This window comes from Macrotis lagotis, chromosome X, assembly GCF_037893015.1.
Source record: "Macrotis lagotis isolate mMagLag1 chromosome X, bilby.v1.9.chrom.fasta, whole genome shotgun sequence".
Taxonomy (NCBI): domain Eukaryota; kingdom Metazoa; phylum Chordata; class Mammalia; order Peramelemorphia; family Peramelidae; genus Macrotis; species Macrotis lagotis.
The window spans coordinates 344,338,592-344,350,284 of NC_133666.1; the positions used below are offsets into that span (position 1 = coordinate 344,338,592).

The window sequence follows — 11,693 nt, forward strand, 5'->3', positions numbered from 1 at the left end:
TGATTAAATGATTTTGAACTTATTGTCCCCTGAGAATTGTCCAAATTGAGAACTTTAGAATAATATTCAGAAATACACTCAGGAGTATGGAGGAATGTTTAAAAAACTTTTATAACACAAATTTGAAAAAGTAAAACATCAATAAAAATTCATTAAAAAAGAAAAATATTCAGCTGAGTGGTCAGTGTGACTGAAAAGCTTATCATCATATTATCAATTGTGCTTTAGTATCTTAGACATTTCAGCTAAGTAGAGTGATTTATATAGGTTCAATTGGAGGTTTTTTAAAAAGGAATCATTTAAATACACGTAGGCTCTGCCCTCCCTCTCCCAGAATTTGAGGATTTTTAAATGAATTTTGAAAGAAAATTGATTAAGTATTTCAGATAACTAATGTCTTTTGTAACTCCTTTATGATACAAAAAGACAACTGAATTGCTTATCCTTTTTTAAGCCTAAATTTTGCCTTAGATATTTATGTTTTTAATTATTTATGGTAATATTTAGGAGAGGAAGGTAAGTCATTCCCCAATTGATAAATGGGCAAATGATATGAATACACAGTCTTCAAATGAAGAAATTAGAGCTAAATACAATCATATGAAAAAAATTCCAAATCATTATTGATGAGAGAAATGTAAATTACTACCTTATTGACTTAGAGGACAAAAAGGAAAAATGATCAATGTTGAAGCGGTTGGGGGAGGATTGGGACATTGCTGGTGGTGTTGTAAATGGATCCAACCATTCTGGAGAGCAATATGGAACTATGTGCAAAGAACAATAAACCTGTTTATACCCTCTGACCCAACAATTCCAATTCTAGGTCGATATCCAGAAGAAATTATAAAAAATGGTTAAAGTCCTTCATGTTTCAATATATTCATAGCAGCTCTTTTTGTAGTGGCAAAAAATTGGAAATTGAGGAGATGTCCACAAAGTAGGGAATGCTAACCAGGTTATGGTACATGAATACTATGGAATACTATTGTTTTATAAGAAGCCATAAATGGTCAGACTCTAGAAAAGCATGTGCTGATGTATAAGATCTGATACTGAGTGAAGGGAGATGAACAAAGTGAAAAATATACACATTAACAACAACACTGGGGGATAATCAACCTTACTGGAAGCAACTCCTCTCAGCAGTTTGGAGAGCTAGAATAACCCTATTAGACTGCTATGGACATCTACATACAGAGAAAGAAAAACAAAACAAAACAGAAACACCCTTCAGAATCTGATAAACATTTTATGAAAATTATCTCTTATGTATTAGACTATCAATCCACTATAGTATCCCCATCCATAGGAAGAAAAACAAAACCAAATAAAACATACACAAATAAAAAACAACCAGTCTGAATGCAATTAACACTTTATAAAAATTATCTTTTTTGTATCTCTTTCCCTTAATCTTAATTCCTCATACCAAAAATGACTAAAATACAAACATGTTTATCTAAAATATGCATATGCAATACTAACCTGACTGTTTGCCCCTGAGGGGAGGGTAATAGGAAGAGAGGGTGGAAGGAAAATTTGTAAGTTAAAAATATACATGTGCATACAGATGAAAGTAAATAAATAAATTTTTAAAAAAGAAGAGGAAAGACTTTTCTGAATATATATGCACTTATACTAATTTAAATATATACTTTTATTTACATTTTTTGAATTGAAGGAACTATTTCCATCCTCTATTCATTCCCTCCTGTGAATAATCAAGTCTCATCCCAAAAGTGATCACCTCAATGAGATATAAAATCCTGATGGATAAAATTATAAAAAATTTGAAATGATCATCACACATAGAGATACCACTTATCCCATCTCCTTGTTATACGGAAATCTAAATTTTATCCCCCCCACAACTATCTTATTTTCTCAAACTATAAAGAATTCAATAAACTAAAACCTAAAAGGCTTTAGTTAATACCATGACTGATATCCTATAAGTCTTCATAAACTCAAATAAAATCTGTACAACTTACAGACAGTCATTTTCTCATAAAAATATAATTCTCTTTAGATGAGCATATTTTAATATATCTTATGTAATGAGGAGAGATAGTGAATTTAGATGAGAAGACAGATCATGAAAACACTGAATTAGTAGCGAAATTTGTACTAAACCTGTGAACATTTCCTGGGTTCAAATCATTTAAATTTAAATATTAAAAGAAAAAGTCAACTGAAAAAGGTAGCTGTGAAAAGTTCTATCACTAACATCAGTTATTATCACATATTATCTAATTGATATGATAGTTTTAACTTGCTTTGACATTGTAATTTATACTTGATATTTTCTCTTCAACCTACATATCACAGAACACATTGAAATAAGGAGGAGATATTACAAAGGTAATTATTAGAAATACAATAGGAATTGATAAACTAAAGGTTATTCTGTTGGAACCCATGGCTAAAGAAACTATAAAATTCTAAAAAGAATCACTTTAAGTATTATGCTTTAATCAACTTATTGATGCATAATTTTCATAACTTTTTTGCTTCAATAATATTTTGGAAGATTTATGAACAGTATTCATGAAACAAAACAGTAAAAAAATTGAGGAGAAAACAAGACAATAAGAAATATAAGGTTCAACTAGACCAATTTTCCTGAGACTGTGCTGATGATAATAGAATTACAGAATTCACAGTTGGAAAGAACTTTAAAAGCATTTAGTTGTCCTTTCATTTTACAGATGAGAAAAAAACTTAAATTAGGAGATAAACAATAAGCAGATGTGAAATGAAACATTTTACCAGAATTTTTTTTTTTAGGTCTATTTGTTTTCATTTTCAAAGTTAGAGGAATCATCACATTTGGATTCTCCTATCATTGTCTGTCCAAAATGTACTTTGATAAGGAATGAAAATTGTATTTAGAAAGGAGAAGAGATCTACAGAGGAGAAGACAATGTCTTATACCTAATCCATGGTTCATTAGAAATCTTGAAGAATATCAAAAAATTTCAAAAGAAAAAATACACATAGTATACATAGAAAAAGAAATGAGAAAGAAAACATTTAACACTTTGTGACAAAAATGCCTATTAAATAAGAATTATCATCTCTACAGAAAATTCACCAAAACATATTTTCTCTAGGCAATTTTGACACTAGAGCATAACCTTATAGTTAGTCTGAATAAAATCTATTGATTTTAAGAAAACATTAACCTGAGAGAACAAAATGCAGTCTGTTTTTCTTAGACAAAATCTTACAAACATATAAGTCCAAATCATATATGCTATTACAATCATGTTTAATAATCCACTCCATATAGAGAACAAGTGAGCTGTTAAATTGGAAGATATTTGCCCAAGATGTTCACCTGTCACAGAAAAGATAAGAGAAAAAAACTAGAAATCAGATCTTATACATCCTGTTGCATTAAATATCCCAGAAATATGTGAATCTTGGATAAACATTGAATAAGCTGGAACACAAATTGAATAGGAAGAGGGTACTGAGATAGATCACATTTTGGAATCTGTATAGTCTATTCAAATTGCTGCCTGATAAAAATATGTCTCTTTAAAAGCAGCATGCTTCTATCTCTATAAGGTTTTGAATCAAGAAATACTATGATCTTTAAAGATTTAAAATTATATGTAACTCAAAAGGCAAAGAAAAGATGTATGATAGACAAGAAATATGTTAAAGAATAATTTGTTCATGAAAAATGGTATCAAAACACTATTGAAAATATAACTGAAAAAAGTGATACTGAAATAATTTAATGAGAAGGAGAAATAATGGACACTTTGAAGTCAGTGAACTGGTATTTTTTTGATATTAAAAAAAGAACTAGAGAAAGACCTCTAGAGCTTCAAGAAAATCTTTATGAAGGAGTTGAAGGAAAACATGGATAAGAATTACAAAGGATAAAAAAGTACAGAAGGCAGTATTTTTGCCTTGATTTAGGGAGATATAATAAAAATTTACATTAGAAAAAATCATGATGATGTATATAATGAGGTTTTTTTATTCAGTGGGAGTATTATAGTAGTAATATGCACAATATAAATTTAAGAAAAATAATGATTTAATACACATATTTAAAATAAATAGCTTTACCATTGTTTTCTACTAGTTACTATGAGGAAATAACAAATGGATAAGAAAACATCACCTAGAACATTAAAAAGAATATTTAGACCACATATAATCAATCCTCTAATGAATTCCTTATTAATTCACTCTCAAATAAATTAATAATTTGATTCTTCAAATGCTTCATCCTCCAAACTTTTATTCTTTTATTCCTCAAATGCTTCAAAAATGTATTCAAAGAGAAATTAAAATTTTCATTTCCATTAGTTAATACAATTAATTCATTTAACTTAGAACATCAAATGAAGCCGAATGTGGTGATTGAAAAAAGTGCCCCTTCCCAACTTTTGACCAAAGGTGATTTTTTTCATTTTTAAAAATTACTTAAGAATGATACAACTTAATCATAATTGTAGTAAGTGAAATGTAATCAATCAGATAAACCATATATCCATAGTTGACTCTGAATGATCAAAGTATTCCTTGCTGACATCTGTTTTCCAGCTGTCACACACACCCTCCTTCTTTCCTTTGTCTTTTGCATTTCAATAGGCTTGCAGCTCCAGATGCAGAGACTGAATGATTTAACAATTTCCATCTTTCTGCCTCTGTAATTTTCTTAAATAATATGACACTTAAGTTGCTTCGGGGACAAACTTGATGGTATTAGGATATACAAATGTACAAAAATGTTTCTCCTTTTAGCTACAAGATGTCAAATAGTAGTATGTTGATGCTCTTTGTTCATGCCAAGATATAATTGTAGCCAATGTTGTCCTCAAGATTCTCTGGTGCACACCCATTTCCATCCCAAATAAATTCCATGAGATATTGACAGTAAAGTTGATTCTAGAAGTCATGATGAAAAAAATGTGTGTTCTGTTCTTTGCGCTGAAATGCAGCTATGGCTATGGTTTTGCTTTATCAGGTGTTGTGAATTATGTTTTGATTGTGGCTAAGCAATCTTGGTAACTATATTTATAAAGAATTTTGAATTCAGACATGATTCCATTTGTAGACTTTCAATTTTAAGTTAATTATAGAAAAAGGTTCTCTTCATTCTTAGAGTAAAAAAGATCTCTGAAAGTAGTCCCGAGATTTCAGAATGCTTTAGCTTACTCATTACTGAAAGAATAGCAAACTCTGTCCAAGCCAAGAACACTTGGGAAAGGAAAAAAAAAACTAAAGCATCTGTGATGAAAATTCAGTGTTTTAAAAACATTTTGCATTTTCCAACATCTGTTACTCTTTCTTTAGTTAATTCCAAGTTGCTCTGAAAATTATTATTGCTTATGAAATGTTTTAACAACTAAAATTAGATGAGTAGAGTAATACCAGTGGAAATATCAGGTTGAAATTACAAGAAATGATAGAACCTGTTAAAACTCTGAAGCTAAAGTGTAACACAAACAAAACATTTTCCAATATAAGTAAATATTTTGGTTTTTTTGTCAGAAAAAAGTTTATTATAAGACAGAGCATTTGATCTCTCTAGGAAAATTATAGAGTATGAAATATATGATGTCAAATTCATTGCCAAATTCTCCCACTAAACTTCTGCTTAAGCAATCTCTTTTTCTTTGGCGAATATCAATTAAAACTTTATGCATGTCCATGTAAAAGAATGATAACTTGAAAAGAAAAAATGACTAATTTAAAAAAATTTAACTACATTTTAAATATATGTGCAATTCTATTTTCTCTACAGCTAGATTGCAATCCCTTGAAAACATCTTTATACAGCTTTGCTTTGTTCAGGCCACTTTGCAAATACTAGGCTATTAATGACTTTGTTTCAGTAATTGAATTAATTTAAAGGGAGAACTTAATTTCCCTAATTTTTTCAGAACATAGATTCTAATTTAATGTTCCAGAATATATGATGAGATTTTTACTCAAACACTTTATAGTAACTGTCAATATACTTCTCATTTACTTTTTCTATACCATATGATCTGGAAACTGAATGTGGAATGAAATTGTACTATACTCAGAATTAGGTCTGATGTGTTCTAGTTCTAATCCTATAATGTTACAAAAAAATCATCTAGTATATATCCAAGTATATGTATAGACCCAGTGTTATTATTATTATTATTGATTGTCAATGGCATTTGCCAATACAACTTAAAATAGTAAAATATGAAAGCACAAGTCATATCAATACAAGAGAGAAATTAGACCAAAAAATCCTTTCCTTAGTCTGAAACAATTTTTTAATGTGTTAATTTCTATTATCTATTCCACATTCCACATTACTAATAAAGCAGTCATCAAAAATCACATTATTCAATGTTAATATCATCTAGTGTCATTAGGTTATAGATTTGAAAAGCATAATGAGGTAGAAATAAATATTACCATAACGCAAAACAAAAACAATGACCTCATGGTACTATCATTACATCATAGAGCAAGATAAGTGCCATGCAACAATTAATGTTAGCTTACTCTACGTTTTTTTGCTTCAAATCACTCTGAACACATTATCTAATTTGAAACTCACAGTGAGCCTATGAGGTCATTAATTCTTCTTATTGAGGAAAAGAGGCCCTGGGAATTAAAATGAATTGGCACACGGATGCGTTTTCAGTTTGAGACAGTCACTTCTTCAAAGCATGGAATTATAAAGGAACTAAGGAACATTGTGCTAACAGATATCTCAAATCTCATTAATAAATTTAAGGATTGAGGTCATCTAAGCACATGCTCTGCTAATTATCATATTAAGAGTATCAGGGATAATACTGACTAAATAAAATGTGTTCAAGACTTTTACAAAAAATATTTGAATAGGTATATAATTTCCAACCACTGAAACAAAATTAAGTCTGGATGGGCAGAATAGTTGCTCTCTGCAGGATTCTTCAATACTACTAGCCAGTGGATGGAAGATATTTTCATATGATTCCCTGAATCCCTAGTAGCTCCTATCAGATCTTCCATTATTAGACATTCAACATTAATCATACAATTTTCAATAAAGTGAATATATTTTTGGGTAGCCTACTCACTTGTTCTCTTTTCAAAGCAAGTAAACTTGTCTTATTTATTGCAACCATCAAAAAGTGTATGCTTGAGATGGGTGGAACTTGTTTTTCTCAAAAGTCTATAAAGCAGATGTGAAAATGAATAATTGTTTAGCTTAAAATAGCATATTTGAGAGAATGCTTCTTTTTGAAATTTCAGTGCCCACTGCAAAGATTTTTATTAAAAATATAATTAACAATGAAATACTAAGGGAATGTGTGGGAATCATTTTCGTACACAAAGTCTATATTCTAGAAAAACTCTCATTTCAATTAAATTTTCAGTTATTAAAGTTAATTTATCCAGAGATGGAAGAAAACAATGAGAAGATTTTGGTTTAAAATGGCTAAATCTATGCTGTACATGATTTCTTATTGTAAATATAATGTTCATGTAGTGGACATCAGATGTAAACTACCAAATCCAGTTATTGAAACTATATATATCTTCAAGGCAATATTTTGATTAGTTGATTCTTGCAATTACACTTCACTCCCTTTATTTCCAATATTTCTCTGTATCTTTTTTCATATTTGATTCTGAAATGTATGATATAAATTTCATAAAACATTTGCTGAACCTCTACTTTTGATCCCCTTCTTAATAGTCTCATTCAATTTGTAGATAATAAATCTATTCTATGTATTCAAGACTCTAAAAAAATGGCATGTCTCTTTAACCTCTTTAATATATTTATAATCTCTTAATTAAGAAGCAAGTGAAACTAAAGTTTGAATTTTCATTATGATAGTGTTAGATTTGGTCTTATTTGATCAAAAATATTTGAAGAAATTTTCCTTTCAACATAATATTTTAAAATATAAATTCAAAACATTTGAAAGCAAAAGTGTAATAGAATGTGTTAAATTATATGTTTCCAATGCCCAGAAGTAATAATTTAATTATTTTTTGAAAAGTACCAAAATCTGGGGCAGCTAGGTGGCACAGTGGATAGAGCACCAGTTCTGGAGTCAGCAGGACCTGAGTTCAAATTAGGCCTCAGACATTTAATAATTACCTAGCTATGTGATCTTGGGCAAGTCACTTAACTCCACTTCCTTGCAACCCCCCTCCCCCAAAAAGAAAAGTACCAAACCAAACACATTTTGATATAAGTAACAATTATTATCAAATATCAATTAATTCCATATTGCTCCACTTATTGGATAACTATGCCAATGATGACATGATATGTGAATGGTATTTTCGAAACACACATGAATCATTTGCACTGGGCAAATAGGATACCCATTACCTGGCAAGATCTGACAGATATATGAATTCCATGTCTATATTTACAGCAATTAGATGACTTCTGAATTTGCTGGTGATTATGCAGATATCCTTGATTTCTCCAAACCAGATTAAGAAATCTTAGCTCCTACACATAGAACATGAAATATTAGCTAATAAAAATAGAAACCTTCCACATACCTAAAGATCATACTGGTTCATCTTGCTGCCCAGGAGAAGAGTTGGGTTTGTTTGGAGGAATGGAATTGGCTTTATTTTCTTACTCTCTCTTTCACAAGAATTCTGAGCTCTACCCCCCATATACTAGCCTGTTAGGTGATCTTTAACCTTGAGTCACTCAGAATTTTACTCCCTGGGTTTTCCAAATCATGCTAATTGGTACACTGTTCCCCTGCTTCTCCCATTTTCTAGTTCTGTCTTATATCCACCTATTAGAATATGAGGGAAGAGAATATTGAATTTGCTCACCTTGTTATCTCCAACCTTAGCACAGTGTCTGACACATAGTGTTTAATAAGTAATTTATCATTTATTTAGTCACTCATTCATGGGGAATCTTTTGGATTTTATCTTGGAAATAAACCAAATGCTAAAGCATAAAATTTTATAAGCCCCTTTTATTGTTTTGTTTAATTTCAAACCAAAGTGCAGAGATTTTCATCTTTCTACTTTAAAATACTTTTCTTAAAACCAAAACAAAAATGAATTTTATTCCAATTACCCTAGTATATATAGGTTTTACTGCAGTGGAATTGTACAAGTCTAAAAATTTACATATGATTTTATATATATGAAATATATGTATATGTAGATACATGGACATATATTTGAGGTCACATCTATAATATTTTGAAAATAATGGACACATATCATAATTTGGAGAAGCTGATGAGTTTAGAAATATAAATGCAGGCATCCTGAAATATAAATTCAGTTTAAATTTATACTCTACTGCTATTTAGCTGAGTTGCCATAGAAAGTCATATAACTTCTTTGTCCATTTCTTCAACTTTAGGATAGGGATACCACTAATGATCTCTCTTTTTAGGATATATTAAAACAAAGATTAAATAAAAGTCATATACAATCTTGAAAATACAACCAACTTGCATTGTTCACATAACTGTATATAGCCTAGTGATCAAAATTCAAGAAAACCAAAAATAAAGAATCCTAATTATTTGATCAGAACAGAAGATGTCTATTTTAAGAAGAAAAAAAGGAATCCCTGTTAAGCCTTGGTTTAAAATTAAAGAAACACCCCAAAACAGCGATAACTAACAAACCCATAACCAGCTATCTTTTCTCTTTTTTATTCCATCAATCTTGAAGGAAAGGAATTGAGTTTTTCTATTAACTACATAAATAGTGTAAAGACTATTTAAAATGATGCTCCTCAACTTAATATGTGCAAGGATGGGAAATAGCTGACTTACTTACATCATCTTCTATGAAGAGCCAGATGACATCACATAATAATAATTTATAAAAATCAGTAGGATGCTTAGAGAATAAATGAATGTAAAAGATGAAGTAGATAAATGCCATAAATTCAACAAGGTTACTTAGTATTGTTCTCTGATAGCTAAGGGTTGCTGCCAATTAGGCTGGCTAAGAAATCAATCTTAGACACTTGGACAGCTTGTATGATGGTAAGGTTATAAGTGTGATGACAAATATTACTGATGTTCACTTCACCCACCTCTCAACTTGCCAGTGTCTGAGTGAAGGATTTGAGACTTAGAATCACACAGTGTTTGTCATGATAGAAAACTATTTATTCTTTATTACTATAGCACATTTGAATTTTGTCAACAAAGTTATCTTTATAGGATTTGCAACCCATATTTCAATTGTGTTTAATAAAATAAAAAGGAAAAAACCCCTAATAGTCAAATTTGAAATTTTAGGCTTTTTTATATACTTTTCCATGAAGAAATGCATTACTTTAATCCATCTTTCAAATTTCAACAGTATTTTATGGAAAAACATTTTATATATCTGCATCTATATATAACTTTTTTGGAACTAATCAATTACATGAGAAATAAAGAAAGAATTTATATAAACTTTATTTTAATATAAAACCAGGAAAATGAGGAACAGGGTTCGCAGGAAGCAGTATTAATTTCTCCTCATTTTCACACTGCCTTGAAGTACTTGTGACTTCTCTGATTCATGTTTACCACAAGTATTAAGAGCTTCAATTTGTTTATACTATCCATTTTTAACAAAGAAAAATAAATTCATGAAATATTAAAAAGGTTGAAAACTGATTTCTTATTGTCTTATCTTGTTATCTCTTATACTTTATATTTCTCACTTAAGGATATGATTTCTCTCTCATCATACTCAATTTGGATCAATCTATAACATGGAAACAATGTAAAGACTGACAAATTGCCTTCTGTGGGGGGTAGGGGGAGCGAAGTAAGATTGGGGGAAAATTGTAAAAAATATATAAAATCTTTAATGGAAAAAGGTTGGATTGATTCAATAAATGAAGCTCAAACAGAGTTAATATCACTGAATAATAATAGTATTTACAAACTTTTCTTTGTATTTTTATACATTAACATCAAGCAAATACAATTTAAAGCAATATATGTAAGTTAGAATTTTTATTGAAAATTGATGACAAGTCAACCAAGAACCAGGTAGCAATGTTGACACTACATATATATATATATATATATATATATATATATATACATATATATATACATATATATATGTATATATATATACGTATATATATATATATATATATATATATATATATATATATGTATATTAGCTAAGAATTCTACAACAATCAAACTATCATAAAGAATCTATCAAACAAAACAGGGACCCAAAGCTTGGAATGAGATTGTAACACATCCATTGAAAGTTTTGAGCTTCCCTTGCATTTTCTTCAATGAATTGTATTCTAAATAATATATTCAATCATGAAGGAGATAGTTCAAGTCCAGACTAAATTACATATTGCATGTGTGACCTTGAGCATATAATTTCATATCTAAATCTGTTCTTGTTTTTTTTTAAAGAGGGGATTAGCTAAAATTATCTCTAAGATCTTTTCTAGACAAAAAACTTAATTAGTTTAAATCATCTCTCTGGTTTTCAGCTTCCTCAACTTTGAGGTGAGAAGACTGGAATGGGAGTTCTCCAGTGTTCCTTCTATAACAACAATATGTGATTTTTTGAATTATAACCTTATGTCAATACTCCTCATGCTAGTGGTATGGAAGAAAGGTCAATGTACTAACTAGGTGATAGCATTTTAGAAAAATGATTTGCCATTAGATAACATGCTTTATAGAGTGATCAGCCAGACTGCT

The 11,693-nt window shown here is 29.6% G+C and overlaps 1 protein-coding gene across 1 annotated transcript in view; it reads right to left on the bottom strand.

Annotated features, from left to right (window-relative positions):
* SEMA5A (semaphorin 5A) overlaps positions 1 to 11,693 on the bottom strand; it is a 712,145-nt gene that overhangs the window by 60,000 nt on the left and 640,452 nt on the right. The gene's annotated exons all lie outside the window — the stretch shown is intronic.